The sequence below is a fragment of the Castor canadensis genome, chromosome 2, assembly GCF_047511655.1.
Source record: "Castor canadensis chromosome 2, mCasCan1.hap1v2, whole genome shotgun sequence".
In the NCBI taxonomy this organism is placed as follows: Eukaryota; Metazoa; Chordata; class Mammalia; order Rodentia; family Castoridae; genus Castor; species Castor canadensis.
The window spans coordinates 66,520,595-66,543,895 of NC_133387.1; the positions used below are offsets into that span (position 1 = coordinate 66,520,595).

The 23,301-nt window shown below is 40.5% G+C and overlaps 1 pseudogene; it reads right to left on the bottom strand.

Moving 5' to 3' along the window:
- LOC141420671 (uncharacterized) overlaps window positions 1–23,301 on the bottom strand; it is a 135,326-nt pseudogene that overhangs the window by 97,718 nt on the left and 14,307 nt on the right.

The window sequence follows — 23,301 nt, forward strand, 5'->3', positions numbered from 1 at the left end:
TTTTTTTTGTTTTTAAGATATTTCCTTCTAGTCCCACCCTAACCTAAAGCCTAACCAAAAAGCAGGGTAGTGAACACTCTCATCTCTGAGCCTGTGACACATGTCTACACTGTTCCTTTGAGAGATGGCATGAATTTTTAGAATTATAAAAGCACGAATGGTATTAATATAAGGAAGCCAGTGCTTATGAAGTAGTTGGAAGTATTGAAGGAACAGGGGTGTAGACTGGGACCTTCTGGAATGACTACCTGAGTATCACAGAATTGATCCTCTCCCCAGGAGCCATAACTTCTGCTCAAATTAAGAGGGTCGGGGATCAGGAGGCTGTCACTGAAACTGTTGAGCTCATGAACATACTGTAGTTGCTGTTCTCCAGAAATGTAGAAAGTGGATCAGGTCAAGGAACATCATCTGTCAGTGACATAAAGCTTGACTAAGCAAGCCAGGAAAAGACGGCAGATGATCTGTGCTTTACTTCCACCTTTTGAAACTGATGGATAAGTTGCCTATCCATCACTGCAAGGGAGTTTGGGAAATGTAGTTTTAAGCTTTCCAGCCTCTACAACACAGAAAGGCACCCTAGAAGAAGGTGAAAAAGGTTGCTGAGTGCCAATCCATTTCCAACACAAATAGTGATTAAATTGTTATCCTCACCTAGGCTCAGGGGTAATTGTGTACTGGTTCTGTTCAGCTCCGCCCAGGATCAATTGCAGGGCTCACTGTTCCTCCCCTTCCATCTACTAAGAGCGATTGGCCCGCTTTCTTTCTCGCGAGCTAGTGAATGTTTCGAGCTGTTGCAAGGAGGGATTTTTCATACAGAATTCCAACATTTTCTTCTGTATGTCAGATAATACAGAAAGTCCTCATCCTGTCAAGCCCTCTCCTGGACTCACTGCTTCTCTGCCTTATCATTTCCCTTCTATTTTTCCTAACTCCTCCACATGGAGAATATTTTTCTAACCTACTCAATGAACTTTGCTTACTCCTAATGTTTTCTCCAAAAATCTTTTGCCTACCAGTCCTCTCCAACTCACTAAGGACATAGATCAATGGTTTTCAAACTTCAGCCCTTTTTCCTAACTCCCATCAGTCTTGCTCCTTGCTTTTATCTTTTCTTGGTTGCCAGCCATTTGCATCTATCTAGTCTTCTCCCAAGTTAGGGGGGCTTAAATTACTGCTTTCAGACACTATGCTGAGCTGAAGTAATAATAATATCTCATTTAACCCTGTGGACAATCCCACAGAATGATACTTTAATTTTCATTTTACAGTTGAGGAACGAGAGACTCAGAAAGCTCACACCACTAGGAACTGGTAAATCCAGGATTTGAGCCAAGCTTTGTTTGGCTCTTGGTCCCAGTTCCTTCCCATATCTTCATGATCTGGAATCATTTTGCATCCCTAGCCCACAGAACAGAAACCTTCAGAAGGATGCCCACAATAACTGGGTGCGCTAAAGAGATTCCATGTCAGATGCCAATCTCAGGGCCAAAGCTTTGTGGGTCACTTTACTCACAGTAGGGCAACTGCTTCCACTCAGGGTTTCCTTCCCTCTATGTGGGTCTGTTCATGTCTGGGACATTCTTTTTGAAAATGAACTTGGTGGGAACTTATGTTTTCACTCTAGAAATCCCACTAAATTCCCAGAAAATAAAAAATTGTGTAGGTTGTAGGACAGAGATGTTATTTTTGGCAGAAATAATCTGAGTCTGGCAGTAAACTTCTAAAAACATAATAATAAAAGTGCTTTTTAACATCCTGGGTTTTTTCCCTTTTGTTGACTTTTGAGCATTAATTCCCAAGCAAGGAGTTATGCAATAAGATTTGAAAATTGCCAGAGTTTATGTTAGTTTCATTTAGTTCCTTTTCTGTGATTCTGTGCACCTTATCTTCTCTAAGCTTTAAAATTAGGAATTGAAGTGACTATAAAGCACTTTGAGATGGCCTAGAAATCACATGGGGCTGGACGACAGCTTCTTAGTATAAAGTGACAAACTCTGAAAAGTTCACTATAGGCCACCCAGATCCATGGTCCTCTTTCAGTGGGTAGGCAAGCTTTGAGCCTAGGAGTATGGAGGCCTTTGATAACTGGTGTTTTGCTTTTCTTAGACAAAAGTTTCAGGTCCTTATGCCTTTCTGAGCATCTTCAAAAACTTCCATTCTTCATTTCCTGGGAAAGCCTCTTCTGGTGCAAGAGTAAGAGGTATGGACCCTAGAGGTAGAGAGAGCCATCCAGATCCTGATTCTGCCTCTTCTTAGCAGCATAATCTTGGGCAAATTACTTAACCTCTCTGTGTCTCAGTTTCCTTGTCTGCAAAGTGGGAATGATAAAGCATCATCTTTTGGGGTTGTTATGTGGAGCAAATAAGTTAAAACACAGAAAGTGCTTCCTTAGAGCAGTACTTAGTGCATCATAAATGGTCCATTTAAGTTGCTATTCTTATCATGACATTAATTTTGTCTCATGGTATAAATGAGATCACAGTTACATGCATACTCCTGTAAACATCTTTCGGGATTCTTGACTGGTCTGTGGACTCAGAAGGTCTTGGTCCTTGACAAAGACGGGGATGTTAGCAGCAATTTCTACAGAATAATTTGTTCCTCATAAGTAACATTTGCCCTTCTTTTGGCTAGGCCCTCTTTGCTGCTCCATGTCAAAGATCAAAACACAGAGGCAGAAGTCACCATAAACCTTACTGTGAAATATGGTATTCCATGGTTCTTACTGACTTAAGTGTCCTGGGAGCTGTAAAACCTCAATCCTGGCCCTGGCATTAACTCACTGTATGACATGGGACAAGTCATTTCTCTTCTCTGAGCTTTAGTTCTCAATAGAGAACCTTGTGATTTGAGGCTTCCAAGATACCAGGAACACCTGCACCCATCTTAGACAGCAGACAGGATGACTGCACTGAGATGAAATATTTGATCATTGCCTATAAGGCATTTCTACTGGCAATGAAGCCAGTTGAAGTAATAGAAGCATAAGAGGCAGAGGCAATCAGTTTTCTAATGGATGGTGTCTAAAGCCTGTTCCCAAATCCAGGACCTGCTGGGAGGTGGCACAGCTGAGATTCTGCACGTTCCCAGAGGGTTACTCCCCTCAACAAACATACTGTGTGTGGGAACCATGTAGAGTCAAAGTGACTATGGAGAACCCTTGGCCTAGTGGTTAAGAGTACTTACTTGCCATTAGAAAGATCTAGGTTCGTTAACTTTTTCAATATTTGCTTTATGTATTTTTTTCTGACAGTTCAAAGAAAGGAAAGATCTAGAAAGATCTAACTATGCTATAATTTGGCTCATTCTTTGGGTAACCTTGAACAAATCACTTAACTTCTCCTAGCCTCAGTTTCTTCATGAGTTGTAGCCATAATTAAATGAATTGAAGTATATCAAGCACCCAAGATAGTTCTTGACAGACTAAGCTTTTTTTTCTTTTGGTGGTACTGGGGTTCAAACTCATGGTCTTACACTTGCTAGGCAGGTGCTCTATCTCTTGAGCCACAATGCCAGCCCTTTTTTGTGTTGGGTCTTTTTGAGATAGGGTCTCACTTTTCCCTGGGTTGGACTCGAACTGAAATTCTCCTTATCTCTTCCTCCTAAGTAGCTAAGATTACAGGCATGAGACATTGGCAGCTGGCCAGACTAAGCTCTTGATTACCATTAATTACTACTATCATCAACATTCTATCAACACCAGCTATTGGGAAAAAGGGAGGGTCCAGGATCAGGTGGGGTTAGAGTTGAGGAGACTAACCTGGCAGGCTATACTGGTTAGAAAGATAAGCAAGTGGGTTGAGATTAGGCAAGTTAGGATCTGGTTCAGACAATTATCAGTATATTCAGGGAGCAAAGTAAACAGCAGGAATGACCATGGGATGGCCTAGGTGGTGGACTACCATTATGAAGTTGTGACTCTTGGGCAATTGACTTATTCCTAGCAGAGCCCCAGCCAGTGGGGGCTATGGAAGGATAGATAGGAAGGCATGAAGCAAGACAGGATATCTGAACCCCAGCCAAGGGACAGAGCTTCAGTCCTGATGAGGCAAACTTAGGCACAGTGTAGTCTGATGAACTAGATCAATGCAGGGTGGAAGGTTGAATAGCAAGAAGGGGAGAAAATGTGTAAGACCTTGCAGGCTCCTATAGCTCTGCTATAGCCCAGGAGCTAATTACCAGCCTGGTGGCACTGAGCCTCCTAAATCCTTGCTAGAACAATCATGGCCACTCACTGTGCAGCTGTCCTGTGCCAGAGCACAGCTTCTAACAATAGGATAATCTGGTGTCCTGAGAGGTGCCAGTGGTCACCACAGGGCAATCAGAGGCAGACAGGAACATGAAGAACATTTCTCAACAGTACCCAGGGCCTGGACTTAGAAGAAAATGACTTATCTGCCCAGGATGCTCATGTAGCTTGTTCTTGAAAAAGAGAGCTTCTAGGTTTATTCCAGCTGTCTCCTCAGTTTTATAACAACTGCTGAATCAAAATGAAATGGAAAGGTTGGAGTGTTAGAGTAAATAAAATTACTTGGCCTGCAGATTTAATGGAATTTCCCCAAATAGTTTACCAAATATGAGAAACTTTGGGATCAAATTGGATTTTTTTTAAAAACTTTTTTTGATTTAGAAGCAACCCTGAATACTTGAACCCATTTATAAATTATGGTATCATTTGGGGGAAAAATCAATATTAGGAATGGAATATCAGGAATGGATTGCAGTTTTTCTAAGTTTCATGGTTATTTTTCTACTTGCTCATGAGATTTTGGTTTACTTTAACTTCTTTTTAAGGTATAGTGTAACATATTTATTGTTCCCCTATAAATTACTATGTGATTTTGGCTTGAGCTTTGTTGATCTTATTGGGCTTTCTTGTTTACATTGCCTGTGAGTGAAGTGTCTATAAAAGGCCCACCCAATTTAAGATTTTATCTATGACTTAACTCTGAAACAGGTTCTATAAAGGAACTAGTTCTATCAATTTCCTTGCTAACAAAATCATTAAAGCAGCAATGATAATTTCTTTAATTTTTTTTTTTTTTTTTCCCTGAGCCTGATGCCAGTGGCTCATGTCTGTAATCCTATCTACTTGGGAGGCTGAGATTGGAAGGACTGAAGTTTGAGGACAGTCTGGGCAAACAGTTCAGAGACTCCATTTCTAAAATAACCAGAGCAAAAAAGGAATCAGAGGTGTGGCTCAACTGGTAGAGTGCCTACTTTGCAAGTGCGAAACCCTGAGTTCAAACCCTAGTTCCCTCAAATAAAACTTTCCTCTCCTCCCCTCCTCCCTCCCTCCCCTTCAAAGAAGTCTCTGGTTTGAGAAATGAGGAACTGGTTTACATCTTCACAGAGTAAATCCTTTTGGTGCAGATGCAGACTTGGCCTTTTTTTTGGAATTAATGGTCATGATCTAATGATTTAAAATAATTTATTGCACTTCTTATAGTATAACTATATCTGAAATACCTTCCAACTCTCTCCTGGCACAAAAGATTCAACTTAGGCACAAGATCTGAGGATGGTTTGGGGACAAATTGGTTAAGATTATTCCTTTGTGGATTTCATCAAAGCCTGATTTATATTAGCTTGTTATTGTTGGAAAAGTGATAGCCCATGTAGGCCTAAAGTTTTATATAAATAAGTAGAATTTGTATTGTTATTCAGCAGAGCATAGATCTACTTTCATTATTTATTAATGGAATACAGAATGTTCTTAGTGGTTATTTTGGCTTCCAGTTGACTATCTTCATGAGCTTTATTAGATTTAACTGGTCTAAAACCAGCTAGGAAAGACTCCATGCTAGCTCTAATATATTGGTTTCACATTCTCTGAACCAGCAACATTTATAAGGGTCTATTCTCTTGCATATGATCCCAACACTTGAGAGGTTGAGGCAAGAGGATCATGAATTCAAGGCCAGGCTGAGCTACATAGTGAGACCCTGTCTCACAAAAACAAACAAAAAACTCCCTAATATCTATTTCTCTATCTATCTATCTATCTATCTATCATCCACCATATTACTTAAAGCCTTGTTAGACATTTTGGTCTCAACATTTTTATTAGTCCTACCTCTATAATTTGTCATTGTAAATAGATTCTGTTCCATTAAAAATAATTATAGTTAGGAAGTTAAGTATTGGGTAAATATTAGTAGGTTTATTCTTAGTTATCAAGTTCTACTTGCAGATGATTGAAAAGTGAATGAGAAAGAAGTATTTTTAAAGTTTGGGGATAGAACTCAGGGCACTGGGCATTCTAGGAAGGGCTCTCCTACTGAGCTACATCCCCAGCCCTTGGTTTTTGAGACAGGATCTCACTAGGCTGGCTTTGAACTCACCATTCTCCTGCCTCAGCCTCCAGAGTGCTGGGATTACAGGCAACATCATATCCTGTGTTTTTTGTTTTTTTTAATTTTTAAGAGACAAGGTCATGTAATATTACCTAAACTAGCCCCCAACCCAGGGCTCAAGTGATCCTTCTTGCCTTACCTCCAGGTAGTTGGGACCAGATATCCACCAGTGTACCAGAAAAAAATATTTTTTAAAAATTGAAGAGTAAATGTAGACTGTTTGCCTTGAGTTGTCATAAAAACATATTGAAAATAGCATTCCCAGACCAATGATGAGAGTGTGTCATGAGCCAGAGATTATTATTGATTTAATCCTGGGCTCTTGTTATCATTAATAAATAACATATGCACACATTATAAAGAAGAATCCTAAATTGTGTGGATATGGTATGTGCATTTCTGCATGTATAGAGCAGTCATGGAGTACTATTTTGGGCACCTCAAATCCAAGAAACCTCTAATGCATAGAATCATATCAGAGATACCAAAGAGAAGGAAAGGGAAAAAAGTGAACTGAAAGAACCTGATACTTTATTCTTCCTGTTCAGTGTTGATAAAAAGTGAAAAGCATCTTTTATTACATTCAACTAAAAAGGCCCAATTAAAGTATGGAAAAAATATTCTTTTGCATAGTCAACTGTTAGGCAGGGGAATATAATGTCACCAGAAATTACTATAGCTGATTTTAATAAAGGAGTACAGAACAATAAGGCCTTGTTAATTCCATACTGGTTTATTCAAATAGTGTATAATTCAAAGCAATTGCTGCTCCCCAGGCAGGAATTTATAATCGCCACTTTTGAAGGAGTATAATGTGTCATTCCAAGGGGAAATCAGGTCTGGAAAGGGCCTCATGATTGGAGAACCTCATGTGTCCCAAAACAGCTCCAAAGCAGGCCAACTCAAACAAAATTATTGAGAGCCACCCTGTGAAGTAAGTCGGCTTTGGGCTCATCTGTATTTCCCTTGTTCTCTCCTGCCTTTTTGGTGAATGACAAAATGTCCCCAAGGAGCAAAAGGGGAAGACAGAGAAGTTAAGACCTGGATAAAGTAACACTTACAAAGTGATATACTCACTTCCTGGCAAGGGCTACAAGTTCATTCATGAGCACTCCATTATGTGTGTGTGGACTGTGTATGTATTTAGCTGACTGTGATGAGTGCAGAGCATCCTCCCTGCTCATAAAAACACTGGCCAAGAGTCAAACATGAGTCAACTGCAAGGGGAAGCTTGAATCATAATATATTTTGAACAATTTTGGTCAACAATCCTTCAGAGAATAATTCTTCAGTCTTAATGTTGGTATTTCTGTGGAATTATAAGTGAACAGTTTAAGATTCCATGATTTTTTTTTAAAAAACTAGGTTTGATTCCAATGACTGATCAATCCATTTTTCCAGGTTCACCAAGCGATGTTGTCAGTCCCCTAACAACATATTGTTGTGGCCACGCTGAGTTACTAGCTCCTGTAGACTAGCTAATTAGTTTAAAAAAAAAACCAAAAAAAACAAAAAAATTCCAGAGGAGGAGCAAACAACTGTAAGGGTAAAACCCTCTGGTAAAACTCATCCTTAAATAGGGTGGGGCTATTTTTTTACTGGAGGCGTGCCCATTAAGATGCTCAGAATGAACCTTAGATGAGACATACATGCTCCATGGAAGATTCTCAGCTGCAACGTGTCATAGCATGTGTGTAGCATTAAAAGGCTACTATGGAAGATGCACTTTGTTCACCAAATACCTATAGACTCCCCTATCTATTGCAGTCCCCATGTCATCTGGTCTGTTCAACCATTGAGACAGAAGTGCCACTTTCAGGCTGAAGCACAGAAGAGCAAGTAGGAATTTCTCTAGGAATTCTCTTCCTCTTACTGCTAGGATGGCAGAGGCCTACTGCTCCAAATGCCAGACACTATGAACCACAGTTTTTTTTTTTGTTTTTTTTTAACAGTACTGGGGCTTGAACTCAGGGCTACATCTTGAGCCACTCCACCAGCCCATTTTTGTGATGGGGTTTCGAGATAGGGTCTTGAGAACTATTTGCCTATTCTGTCTTCGATCTGTGATCCTCCTGATCTCTGCCTCCTGAGTAGCTAGGATTACAGGCATGAGCTAAAGACACCCAGCCTTAACCAGGGTTCTAGAATGGATTCCCATGTCTCCATTTCCTACTCCATCACCAACTGGGATTGGTTGGATAAAGGAAAGTGAGACATAAGCTTTGGGTTAAACCAAGATTCTGGTGTTCATTTATTACTGCAGCAAAGTCTAGGAAAACACAGCAGCTTTTCTAAACCTTTTTGTAAAAAAGGAAACTCCATCCAGAGAAGGGATGAACAATTTGAATTACACAGTCCTTGAGCAAGCTACTGAGGGTTTGCTGTAGCCTTGCCAGGTTGCCCCAAATTTCCCACTCTACCAGTTGTCACTGGTCCTTCAGGAAGTGGTGAATGGGGAAGGGACAGGAAGCCCTGCTCAGTTGGGGGTTGATATCTGGTGGTGTCTCTTCTTATTCACCAACCTTCTCTTGGGATTTCAGGCTTACTAAAGACACAGTGAAATTATTCATTGTGGTTTTCATTTGAGAGAACTAGTTTCCGCTCCTAAGAAGGATCTTAACAAAACAGGAAGTTTTTCTTGGATCTAGAAATGGACTCTGCCTTCTGACACTGGTTTTTACCAACTTCTGCAAATCTCTGTTTTCCTACATTCCTGTCAGAGGGTGGGGCAAATAGAAGAGACTAGATAAAACTTGGTACTGCTGTTTAGTGGTATATTAGTAGATTTAGGACTGACAGGGTAAGAGAGCAAGGTGAGGGGACTAAAATGGCAGATTAACCACGCCAGACCCTGTCTGCCCATCTGACTACTTGGTCCCCTACCTACTACCCCACATTGGCCCTGGGGGAACAGATATGAAGAGAGGTATGAAAGACCAAAAAATGTTATGGACAATTGGTAGCCATTCCTTGATAGTCACCCTTCACATATATGTATCTCAGATGATTGTTCTCAGAAATTTTGACATGACCTACCTGTTAGTGTCCACTCAATGGGGCTGGGTTTGAGTGTCTTGTTGCTAATACTGTCCATACAGTGGGCACCCAAGAGTACTTGAAGGGAAGTATAAAGGAATAATTGATTTTCCAAACTATTTTAAGATAAGGGATGGAGATTAGAAAGATCAAATATAATCAATTTCTAAGTTGGGCATGGTGGCACACACCTCTAACACTCAGGAGACTGAAGTAGGAGGATCACTTGAGACCAGGTCTTCAAGACCAGCCTAGGCAACATGGCAAGACACTCTCAAAAAAAACCAAACCAAACCATTTTACAGATTAATAAATGGAACATTAAGAGTTTACATTTAAAGCTGGGTGCTGGGGGCTCACACCTGTATTCCTAGCTACTCAGGAGGCATAGGTCAGGAAGATCGAGGTTCGAAGCTAGGCTGGGCAAATAGTTCGTGAGATCCTATCTTGAAAAAACTTATCACCAGAAAAAGGGCTGGTGGAGTAGCTCAAGGTGTAGTCCCTGAGTTCAAACTCCAATAGTGAAAAAAAAAAGAAAAAGTTTAACTTACAGCCAGGCGCAGTGGCTCATGCTACTCAGGAGGATCTTGGTCCAAGGCCAGCCTGGGCAAAAAATTTAGGAGACTCTTCCCCCCATTTTAACCAATAAAAGCTGGGCATATTGGCACATGCCTATATCCCAGATGTGTGGGAGGTATAAGTAAGAGGATAGGGATCCAGGCTGGCTTGGGCATAAACTGCAAGACTGTACTTCAAAAATAATAAAAGCAAAAAAAGATCTGAAGATGTGGTGCAAGTGGTAGAGGGCTTGCCTAATAAGTTAGACCCTGAATTCAAACCTCACACTACCACCAAAAAAAAAAAAAAATTTTTTTTTTCAGTACTGGGGCTTAGATTCATAGCCTTCACCTTGAGCCAGTCCACCAGCCCTATTTTTGTGAAGGGTTTTTCAAGATAGGGGCTTGAGAACTATTTGCCTGGGGCTACCAGTGCCCAGCATTTTTTTTTTTTTTTAAAGTTGTTCAGCGTCAGGTATGAGGTGGAACTGAAAATCCAAATCTCCCAATTTCTATTTTCTTACAACTATTTGACAGGTTAAAAGTCATTTCCCCACTCTGACCAACACACAATACTATAGGCCACTTATGATCATGTAAAGGAAATCACCATGGAGCTGCTATATAATGGATATTTACATTTGTAGCTGGAAAGACATCAAAACCCTAACACCATTATCACTGGGTGGAGTCTTATGATGCTAATTCTTAAATTCTTAGTGATTTGTATTTTCTATGCTATCCAGAAATAACGGAGGAGGTAAAATAGTTTCCAGTCTTTAACATTTTCTTTAAGAGGAATTCAATGGGCTTTTAGTTCAGCACTTTGAATTATTTATCAGATATGTTTGGAGTGGCAAACCACAGGAAGGGAACCATGGAAGAAAATACTTATTCTCCAGTATGCTCTTTTTTTTTTGAGCCAGGTCTATGTTGTGCAGGCTAGTCTTGAACTCCTGGGCTCAAGTAATCCTCCTGCCTCAGTTTTCCAAGTAGCTGGGACTACAGATAGATGCTATCACTCTTGGCCTCTTTTCTTATATAATAGTTTTTAGCTGGACACATAGTCATTCCGTTTCTCAGCCTTCTTTGTAGCTAGGTGTGACCAGAGACAGGAATAGAAGTGAGCAGGCAACATCTGGACTATTGCCCTGAAAAAGGAGATTGTCTTCACTTTCTCCCTTTCTGCAAGAATGCAGAGCTGAGGGTGGGAGCTGTGCACTGTGACATGAAAGCCATGTGCTGAGGATGGTAGCACAAGAGAAGGAAACCAGACCCCTGACATTGTTGAACTGGTTCTGTATTTGGGCATCTGTTTGTTATAGTTGTTGAACACTGTCCCAAGTATTACCAGATGTAAACATTTAGTTGAATAGTGTCTTACTTACTGAGCTGAAAACAAATGAGCTTTTTGGAAAGAATGTACAATTAATTAAGTTTTCTTCTGTTTATGGGCACAAGAACCCAATTCCACTTCAGTGATCAAGAGTGCCTCCTTAATCCAGGACATGTGACATAATAGGGATGGTAAGGAAAACTGCAGAAATTCATCTCATATTTTCAGATCATTCATGCTTGGGCACTTAGTTTCCAGTTCTTTCTGCCTGATTCTAATCACCCATCCCTCAACAGACACAATCCAGAATTTGTGCATGTGGTGCAAAGGGTTTATGCAGACTGTCCAAATGAGCCTTCTTGCCATCTGGCCTCTTGGGCAACATGGGGAACTCAGGGCCACATCTGCCATAGTACTAATTTAAATTAATTATTGACAATTATAGTTGTTCAGGTATTAGCACATAGACAAGATGAAAAAGGATAAACCATGGAGCAGTGACTTAAAAAAAAAACAAAACAGCTCAAAACAATAAACACACAGCTGGAAATATGGCTCCAACCCTGAGTTCAAACTCCAGTATCACCAAAAAGAAAAAAAAAAAGAACTCCCTGCCCCCCAACTCCTTGCTACCTCAGTTTCTGTGGCTCAGGAATCTGAAGTACAGCTGCGCTGGGTGCCTGCAACTCAGGGCTTTTCTCACCAGATTAAGGAGCTGAATGAGGATCTCACCAATAGCTCTCCTGCATACCTCTGTGCTCATTCATATGACTATCAGAAGATCTCAGGTCCTCCAGGGAGCAACTGCAGGATTGCTTTCAGGAATACAAAATACACTTCTTTGGCTCACTGGCCAGAGATGTCAGCCAGTGATTCTAGGGTGTGGCCCATTCTTGGTCTTGCCGGGCCTCTTTATAATCTATAACCAGACTATAACTTAAAGATGAGTTGGTCTACAGACTTCATAACCCAAGAAATGTCCAGCTTTGGCCTACTCACAGAATTGCAACCTATCTGGGTTACTTAAAGTTTAAAATAATATCTGATTGAATGCCAGATTATTTCATAGTTTCCTTTGAGAATTCCCTTACAATTCTGATCCCATGGTCAAGGTACTTAATATTATTTCATTCTCCCTACTTTTAAAATGAGGAACTGAAAAGGTGCAGAACAGTTAGGATTTAAACCTCCCTCTGTCCGAAGCCAAAGCCCATTTTGTTTCCAGGCCTCAGTAAGCAGAGTTGGTCCAGAGACTGGAAAAGTCATTTGACAGCATTCCAGCCCTGTCAGCATCTTCAATGAGTAGCTTTGTTATTTGCTGTAAACAGTTGTAAATTTCCAGAACCACAGGCACACCCATATTAAAATGTTAATTACTAAAATGTCTCATAATGCCAAGTGCAAATGAACAGTGAATTAAAAAAAAAAAGTCCTGTTAGAATTTTGTCTCTAGATCTCTTCTACTAGCACAGATAATTGAAAACTGTCAAGACTGAATTTTCCTTAAATGACAGATCCCTTCTCTCATTTTGTGAAACTTCTCAATTACAGAGAAAATAACTTATGATTTACGCTGCTTTGAAAATGTGAAACCTGTTCTACTGAAGGAGAAACGGAGACTTGTTTCAACAGGATTTCTCCGGGTCCCTAAGTTTTGCTAAAATTGTAACAGAGGACATATGGGCAACTCTCTAGCTCCTGTTTGTTGTTTCTAAAAGATCCAGAAACCCTAGCTTCTGAGGAGATGCCCTGCCAAAACAGCAGACCTTTAAAATCAACAAAAATTCTACAGGGATGAAAGAGGCTCATTTATTTTCAAGTTGTGGCTCCTTCACCCTCTTGGTGGCTCCACCCCCACGCCAGTGTCTGGGGCTTTGATTTATAACTGTCCACCCACACAAGCCTTGGCATTCAGAAGCTTTTAAGGACAAGAGAGGGTTAGGGTAGAGGGTGGGGATCAGGAGGGAGAGCTAGAGGAAAGGCAAAAGAGATCACATGCTTGGCCTAAGTGAATGGGCACATGGGTAGGGAAGGTTCCCGGCTGATTGAAGGGCTGATGAATATGGTTTTGCGGGCCAAGACAGAGCCTTTGGTTCTGAGGCAGTTTCCAGCAGGAGAGCTCATTCCCAGTGCACTGTAACCAGGATGGCCAGCGTGTGAACCCCCCTCCCCCTTTGTCTTGATTTCTTTTATATGCTTGCACAGCCAGACCAAAGTGTTCCCGGCTGTAGAGCTTGGGATTTGCTGCTTATCCCCTGGGGGGTAAATAATAGCAGCTGCAATCTTCTGCCAGAAAAGAACTTGCTTCCCCAGCTCAGAGGCTCAGTTGATGACAAATGCAAAGGGCTTTCTAGCATAGAAAATGAGATACTTCATTAGGCCAAGCTTTGAAAACTGAGGTGTCAAATAAATGTTCAAATAATTGTCATCATGGCATGTTAGATAGGTGGGCTTTCTTGAAAAGAAGGAAGCCTTAAAACTGATAGCTTGGTGCTTGAACGGGGCTCAGATTCCTCCAGCGTGCACTACTGGAAACTCTGAATTTTCCCTTTGGGAAGTTTCTGATGTAGCGTTGTGGCCATAGGCTCTAGAACAGCTTCAGACTGGAAGCCAGACTCTACTGCTTATTGTCATGTAGTTTAGTTATCGTCTCTGGAAAACGGGGACAATACCCTCTACTTTACTGGATGTGGTTTTGAAAAGTCAGAAGTCATGTACGTAAAATGGTTAACAATGTCCAAACATTAGTAGGTGCTCAATAAAAGGTTAACCGATAGCTGTATGTGATATAATTAACCTGGTTTTGCACTGAGACAATAGGAGAGACAACACTGTTACATGTTTAACATAAGGCACATAGGAAAAATAAGCATGGGAACATATATTATACATGTGGTCAAACAAAAACTCCAGGGATTCAAAGAGCAGAAGTCCCCAATGCTTTCCACCACCCAGGAAGTAGTGGTATTAGGCACTAAAGTCCTTGCCTGACAATGCAGAAAAGAACTAGACAGAAGGTATCTCTTGGATTATGTCAGAATAAACAAATTTTAGCTATATAGCCTAATCAAAATTAAAAATAAGTGAGAATGGATAAGTGTAGGATTCTGGCACTTACAAACCTTACTGATTTGTAAATTATAATTCCCATGGGTTCCACAATTATGCTGCTTTAACACTTGTGTATTGATAACACAATTCCTGTTCACAAGTTAATCTAAAAGCCAAAAGCCTTTGGCTTAAACAATGGAAAACTATATCCAAATATTCAAAATTGTTGTTACCCATCATTCTTCATCTTGTTTTCTAAGATCTACCACATTTACCTTAAAATAAGACAAGTATTTTGTTGTTTGTAGTTATAGTCACTGTGAAGGATGCAAATAAACTTAGTATGTTCCCAGACTTCAGAAATACAGGTATTGTCTCAGTAAGATTATAGAATTCTATCTAGGCTTTTATTCTTTACTCTAACATTCCTCATACCCCCCAATTAGCAAATTGTGACACCTGAACCAAGATCGATTACTTGTCTTCAATCTTGCAGTACTGACTGAATCTATTTATATGTAAAAAGCAGCTAGGGGCTGAGGACATGGCTCAGTGGCAGACACTTGCCCAGGATGTTCAAGGCCCAGCACAGCAAAAATAAAATTAAAGTAAAAAGAGCCAACATTTATCAAGCACCTACTTCTGTGAGGCAACCAGATGACACGTAGTCCATTTGGTTCTCCGAGGGACCTTATCTGGTTTTTAGATTAGCATCCTCATTTTACAAATGAGGAAATGGAAGCCTAGAGAGATTTAAGAAGCTAGTAGTACAAGCTCACAACCTACTGCATCTCTTTGCTAAGAGAAAATTCAGATGCAGAGAGGCTAAGTCTCTTTGGATTTAAGAAAAAGAAGTAAAATAAATCACACTGAGAAGGTGAACGAAAATTTACATTTCTTTTAGGTAACAGCTCAGCAAGATAGTTTGTAGTTTAAAAAAAAAGGCACTAGAGGGTGCTAAATACACCCTTTAGTTCCCACAGTGGTACAAGACAATCAGTAATGGGTTCCAGCCAAAAAGGCCTCCGCAAAATAGTATGACACATTTTGTGATAATTGAGAAGATATATTCATATCCCAATTTAAAAAAAACCCAAATCTTATGCTTTTTATTGAGCAATTCAAAATTTGACTCTACTAGATACCAATTGCTACTCAAAGTGCCTTTCATGTAGGTATTTTCTTTACCTGCCAAGTGGCAAAGGGTTGGGCAACTTGTGTGAAAATTAAAAAAAAAAAATGACACTGACATGAAGAAATTGCAAGGTGCATATAAATGCAATCAATCATGTTTTGAAGATTGGATAATATCAAAAAGGGAATTTTCAGACCTTACATAACCTAGCTGTTCAAGTTAACATACTGTCATTTTAAATTTTCTAATAAAACTTTTTAATGGGAAAAAAATGACACTGACACAAATTTCATCTTTCAAAATTTATTTTAGCAAAATAAAACATGCATTTTTTTTTTAAAAGATGGGGGAAAAACTCAAACCCAACAACTTAAAACGAAAAGGAGTAAGACCTCATCTTCAACGCCAAGTTCCAGAGGCAACATCTAGAGGTAAGTCTGGATTTCTTGATTTATCTATTTTTTTTCCTATTAGCTAAGAGAATACCCATCTCTTACAAGTAACAAAGGATTTATAAATAACTTTGTTTTTCCCATTATTACAAAAGCAACTCATAGCACTGCAGAACAGTTAAAAAAATAATACAATTCTTTATTATCCCAATAGCTACCAATAGCCAGAGGACATTATTAACATTTTGGTGCACATACTATCACAAACATACAAAAATGCAATTTTTTTTCCCCACAAAACTGAGATTATCTTGTAAATGTTATTCCCATTAAACTGTATGACGACCATTTTTCCATATCATTAGTCTTTCATTGATTTTTTTTTTCTTTTACAGTGCTGCCAGGAAAGCACAGCCACTGAGCTATATCCCAGCTTTTTAAATTTTGGTTTTGTTATTTATCGTGATGTCATAAAGTACACAAATCTTAACTCCATAGTAGATGCACTTTTATAAGTGTGTACCCCATGCTTCCTTCAATCAATGCTTCCTCAAAACTAAGTGTCCTTCCAATCTCTGTGGCCACAGATTGTATTTATATTTTTAAACTTCACATAAACCTTGTAATTCCACCTAAAAAATGTCCTAAAGGACAAGGAATGTCCAGCTCTTCCAGCAATATGGGATCTGATAGTTTTACTCCACAGTGTGTTTTGTAGTTATTGATAATGTCATTCAGTCTCAGTTATGGACCACTGAGAATTGTGTCTGAAGCAACTGAAACCCAAACTAACAATCCAGCCTAGAAGAAAAGAGTTCAATTATTCCTCAGTATGTAAAAACTAGGTGGATCATGAATGAGTCACAAGTTTGGAGCTTACATTTTTTTTTGTTGTTGTTGTGGAAGATAATCTCTTTTGTTATGTTCAATTTTACTAGCATTTCTTTCTCTTCTTTAAAGAGCACGCTGATCTCTAATTCCAAATGAGGCTAGCTATCCATGAAGCAAGGACAAAAACCTAAAAGGGTGTGTGTGTGTAATTTATGGCTTACTGTCATGTAAAAGCCTAAAATGTACTTGGGAAATGGCTAGTCTACTGCTTGCTCTGTTTCCTCTGTGAAATGAAAACACGATACTATCAAACTTTTGCTTGTTCATCACCCGAGTATATCCATTTAGTACAAACCCCGCAAAAAGGGCAAGTCAAGTTAGATAAAAGAGAATACTTCATTAGGAACCAGGAACCTGAAAGGCTGCTGGGACATGTCAACCATATTGACATGAGCACGCAGAATCAAAAGCACTTTCTGTACCTAAATGTAAGATGGCCTTGAACAAAGATGTGTTGGATAGAACCTCCCTCCCCACCCTTTTCTTTGTGTGGAGGATTGAGCCCAGGGCCTGATACACGCTTTAGCCTATGCTCCCTTTACTTCCCCTTTCCATCAGATACTGCTGCACTCCTGGTACTGTTTTCTAAGCGCTTTGCATGGTATTACTTTATTTGAGCCATCTACCTAACCTAACAGGTAAGAGGTGGCTCAGTAAACTTTTCGATCTGTACACAGCTTGTAAGGATGGGGAGCTGGAATAAAATAAACGGCAGATCTACAGCCAGGACCTTTACTGCTCCTGCCTTCTCTAGCCAAGCGCCATGAAAAAGTAAGCGGCAGCTGGGAGTGGTGGTGAATTTGTTATTCCAGAACTGCGGACGATCCTGAGTTCCAGTTCTGTCTGGGTTACATAGCGAGATCCTATCTCAAGAAGACAAACAAAAACCAAACAAAACCCAAGTGGTCATTTCCTGTCGGTGCACAAGACAATGGGCAGACAAGCAACAACCAGTATTTGGGAAGATGGCGGCTGCGCCGGGTTGAAACATGAGCCTACTGTTTAAAGACCAGGCAGAGGTGGGAGCGGCACTGTTCGGTTATGGAGGGGCAAGGAATGAGAGGATTAAACTAAGAAAAGGAGTTAAGAACCCCAACGCAGCAACTGCTTAAAGCCGGGGTCCCGTACGTCATTCCCGCCTCAGAGCAGAGGAAGGGCCTTGCAGCGGAAGTGCGTGTTTGGTGTCCTCCGAGGGGACGCGGAGCCGATGAGAGATGCAGCAGCAGAACCGCGCATGGACAGCTTTCCTACCGCGGGAGCCGGGAGGCGGAAGGCACTAGGCGGCCCGAAGGCGGTGCCCTTGTGACGCAGGACGCAGCCTGGGCCACGCCCCCAGCCGCGCCCGCGCTCGCTGACTCACGGCTACCCTGCACGCCGTCAGGCCAGCGGCACAACCATTCGCACAGCTCGCTCCACCAGAGGGAAGGAGGTTTGGATGGCTTGGTAGAGTTTACAGGGGCAAATACCACAGCACCGAGGGCGCTCTGCGAAGCTTTCTCCTCGAGCGCAAAGCTGCTGACCAGCCCTTCGGGGATCCTGGGTGTGTCCATGGCTAGGATACGCCGGTTAGACTGTATATGGTAAAGGGTTATTTCCACAAAAACGCTACACAGGGACACGGGACTTCTCAGAGCTTGATTAGACTGACTTCAAGGGAGTCAAAGTTCTTACTAAAAACCTGCTGGGCAAGGTGCCTCACACCTGTAATCCTAGCACTGAGGAGGGCTTGAGGCAGCAGGATGACGAGTGTGCATCCAGTCTGGACTACAATAGCAAGACCCTGTTTCAGACCCCCCACCACCACCTCTCGAAATAACTCATATTAAGGGCATTGAACTTATTTTATGGAAATAAGCCCCCCCCAAACCTTAGTGTCTTGGCCAGAAAGGGAGTCATGAAGACGGTTTTCTATCTTCTACTGCCAGATGTTTGGTTCTTCAAGCGAATAATTTGGTTTAATGAGGACACCAAAGGGGAAAAAAAAAAGGGGGGGGGAAAGCTTCTGATTACTGTCTTAATACTTCCGGGATGTTATAAAGTTGAATGAATTCCTTTTGTAGGGAGACTCTAGTTTTTGAGCCTGGATTCCCCTTATTTCCATTTTTCTATTAAGACTGCTTTCCTGTTAAACAGTTAAGTTCACGGGACGCTAATGTAACTTGTTCACTTTTTTCTTTTGGCGGTGGTGGGGATGGAACCTATTGCCACTTGACTGGGCAGTATCAGTTTATATTGACCTATACAGGTAGGCACTGTTCTTTTTGGATAAAAATTTTGATTGCTAATCTGTTAGTTTATTTGGCTAAGTTCTAAATCTTCCTGACCCCAACTGATCCTTCTAAGTGGTATTAACATTATTTGACCTCTAATAATTGTTTTTAAAGTATGAGGTTACAGCCAACCATATATTTTACTTGTTGAACAAGAATAGAAAGAAGCACTACCAGATCTCAGCTGTGATGCAATTCTGTGTGCAGCAGTTCAAAATAGCAGCCACCCCTCTCCTTTCCCGGTAGGATTGCACTGTAAATACACAGATCTCTAAAAGAAAACGACTGCTCAAGTATGCCCCTCTCTATAACTGTTTATATTATGGACTATACTATCTGTATTCCTAAAGGGTTTATTAAAATACTGACCAGCTTCGTAAGTGAGGAGCACACTATTAAGTACCGTGTCTCCTTAGTGGAGATGTCAGCATTGAATTTTCAGTATCTCAAAAGGGAAACTTTAAACAACACAGACCTGATTTAATAATTTGCCATGAACATGCATTTTAACCAGGTTAACTACAAGTTAACTCAGGACCCACATTTTAAAACCACTAGCTTAGCTGAGTGTCATTGGCTCGTGTCTGTTATTTGAGAGGCTGAGATGGAGAGATATCATGGTTAGAGACCAGCCCAGGCAAATAGTTCAAAAGATGCCCATCTTCAAAATACCAGAGCAAAATGGACTGGAGGTGTGGTTCAGGCATAAGTGCCTGCTTTGCAAGTGTGAAGCTCTGAGTCAAAACCCTGCCCAACCAGTCATACAACAAAAACAACTCTTCCTCCCCTCCCCACCTTGATGTGGTTGCCTTAAGCCTGCTTGCAATCACTTCTTTCTTTGGCTGGTTCCATCTTTCAAATTTGTAGAATCAGCTGAACAATATCTATGGAAGGATTAGAGCTCTCAGAGTGAACAATTTGTGTCAAAAGGGAAATATGCTTTGGAATCCTCAGTTTTATTGTGTTGTTTCAAAAAAGAACACAGAGCCGGGCATGGTGGCACAAGCCTGTGATCCAGCTATGCAGGAGGGGAAGTTCAGGAGGATTGAGATTACAGGTCAACTGAGGCCAAAAGATTACTAAGAGCCCATCTCAACTAACAAGCTGGGAGTGGCAGTATGTGCCTGTAATTCCATCTGTGCAGGAGGCATAGGCAGGAGGATCATGGTCCAAGTCTGGCCCTGGGCAAAAAGCTTAAGACCTACCTGAAAAATAACTAAAGCCAAAAAGGGCTGGGAGGTGCAGCTCAAGTGGTAGACCACCTAGTAAGCTCAAGGCCCTGAGTTCAAACCTCAGTTCATTTAAAAAAAAAAGAAAAAAAAAGGGGGGGTTCCCTTCCATAGAAAAACCTTTTTCACAGATGCTTTGTTAAGGCATTCAAGCTCTGAAATAATGTATTCCAAGTTTATTAACCTAGTTTAAATTGTCTACCACCTACTCATGATGAAAACTTACACCTCTTTGTTACCTTGGTTCATATGGACTTAGGGCCTAGGTTTAGGGTAAGTACTAAAGTTAGCAAATAAGAGACTTTGTAGGCCCAGGCAGGATTGGAATCAAGATGCAAGAAAAGACCTTGTATAGTGCAGTCATGGTTTGCCAGGTATCTAGTAAAATGTTGGGCAAAATCCACTGAGATGCCCCCAAAGATGTAAGGCTGATACTCTGCTTTTACAGATTGCTGTGTCCTTTGTGACACCTGTCAGTCCTGTACCCAGTGGGACCTTAAAAATCAGTAGCACATGACAAAAGAACAGAGCGTACTGACTACTTCTAAGTCCGTATCAGGATACACACATTTACCTGGTAAGTTTGCAAACCTCTCTCAACTGCTGAGGAAGACAACCTGGGCTGCCCAAGACAACTACTACTGTAGGGGACTCAAAACAGTTGCTAAGAAAGCGCACTTTGCAACTCCCCTACTCCAACAAAAACAGCTTATGAAACAACTGCATGAGACTGTTTAAAAAACAAAGGGGAGGGGGTAGTTTTACAATGTAACATCCTCTTTAGTTTCTCCTGTGAAATCACCAATAAAATAAACATTACTCTTACTCATTACCTGGTGAAGTAGATTCTTCTTTTGGGGAATGTTTTTAAATATAACAGAGCTCCTACTTAAAATATTGGCATAGGAGTCAAACGCTATCCAAAGTGGGCAGCTGCCTGTAGGATATACGTACATTTCTGGCCAATTTTAAAGACCAACAGAGCTTTGCTAATTGCTTTATAAAATGCTCACACCTCACTGAAGAGATCATTTGTGCTACAAGAAAACCTTCACTGCTTACTGGATCTGATGGACTTTATTATTAGTCTGCCAAGTAGTAAAAAGTACACGTAGTAATTAGCGATTCCACTGCACCGAAACTTTTACCTTTGTAACAAGTGCTATCTTTGAAAGCTGTCTTCCCATTGAGAAGGCAAATAATCTCTTTCCAATGATTAATGTCATTTACCCAATTAGCTTGTTTTCTTTGAATAATGAGCACATTAATACAGCTACTGGCTCACAATTTACTTAGCCTATTAACTTCTATTTCTCTTTAAAATAAGGACAATGAGAGCCCAGGTATGGTATAGTGCATGCCTGTGATCCCAACTACTTATGAGGTGGAGGTTGGGAGAACCACAGGCTCCGGAGGTGGAAATCAGCCAAAGCAAAAAGTTATCTAGACTCCATCTCAACCAACAAACAAGGCATGGTAGTTCACACATGTAATCCCAGCTACACAGAAGGCGTAAGTAGGAAGATTTTGGTCCTCCCCTTGGCAAAACCAGGGGAACTTATCTGAAAAATAATCTGCCTAGCAAGCATGAGGCCTTAAATTCAAACCTCAGTACTGGAGGGGTGGTAGCAAAAGGGACAACACGATACGTCAGGGAATGCTGTACCACCTCTTAGCACTAGTGGGTAAGAGATTACATAATACTCCTAACTAGAGATACACTAAGGTCCATATTTTCTAGTCCCTGTGATGATGTAACTATTGTTTGTTTGGTTTTCTGAGCTAGGCTTTCCCTACATAGCACAGGCTGGCCTTAAAGGCTTGACCCTCCTAAGTGCTGGGGTTATAGGTGTGAGCTACCACATCCAGCTGTATGTTCTCAATTACATTTCTTCCTATATGCCACTAAGCTATATAACCCTATACCAATAGTTTAAATATACCCCAAATTTTTTTTTTTACATTAAATCTATTCTATTATTTTTATATACTGAGGATTTAACCCAGTGCCTTGCATATGCTTGGCAAGCACTGACCTATATCCCCAGCCTTAAATTTGACAATGTCACATTACTTCACTACTACTGGCTAGGACATAGTGGTATGTAATTATTTGCTTATTCATTAACCAGTTCTGAACATTTGTATTATGACTCCTGGCTCATCTGGCTTCCCTTTACTATGTACTGATGACCAGCAGGGGCTCCAGCTTACCACTCGCCATTTGAGCATTACTTAGTTTCGGAAATCTTAAGTTAAAAATATTTATTTTAATTGCTGTTGTCCAGAAACCACAACCTTTTTCTGTGTAGGGCCACACAGGAAATATTTTAGGCTTTGAAGGCCACAGCATCAGTCACATATTCCTCCTCTCCCAGTCTATAAAAACACAGGCTGTGCTTGCCATAGTTTGCTTATTCCTATTCTAGCCCTTCGTGGGAACAAGGGTCAACAAAGCTCAACTTATGCTTATATGCATGATCACAGTAACTTATTAAGTGTTGATTTAATTCAACTTGGTTTTTATCATAAGGCTTTCTGGCATCTCATCACGAGTATTTCTGTATGGCCAATTACTATAAGAATTATTAAAATATACTCACCAATTCTTAAAATGTATTTATACTATACCCTAGGGGAACAGAAACTTAATGATTGTAAAGTTAAAAAGAATATGGGGGAAGGGGACAGACACAGAAGGATTTAAGTTTATTGTTGCATATATACAATGTGACCATATACTTACATGTAAAACTATAAAATTATCAATATAACAACCCATATTACAATATCCCCTAAAACTTGGCATTGTAATTCCAGCAGCTTGCGTAATGGAAACTGCTATTGTTTTATGAAAAATTTCATGTAGAATTAAAGTTAGCACTTGAAAAAAATTAAGTTTCTCAAACAGGTTTTTGTTTAGCTGGTTAAGTGAACTACAAATCCAAATAATCTACAGTGTTTGTCACCTACTTACTCAATCCCTCATTTTACTCATGTTCTGTGAGACAGAATCAATTTAGAATGTGTTAAATTGTATGGATC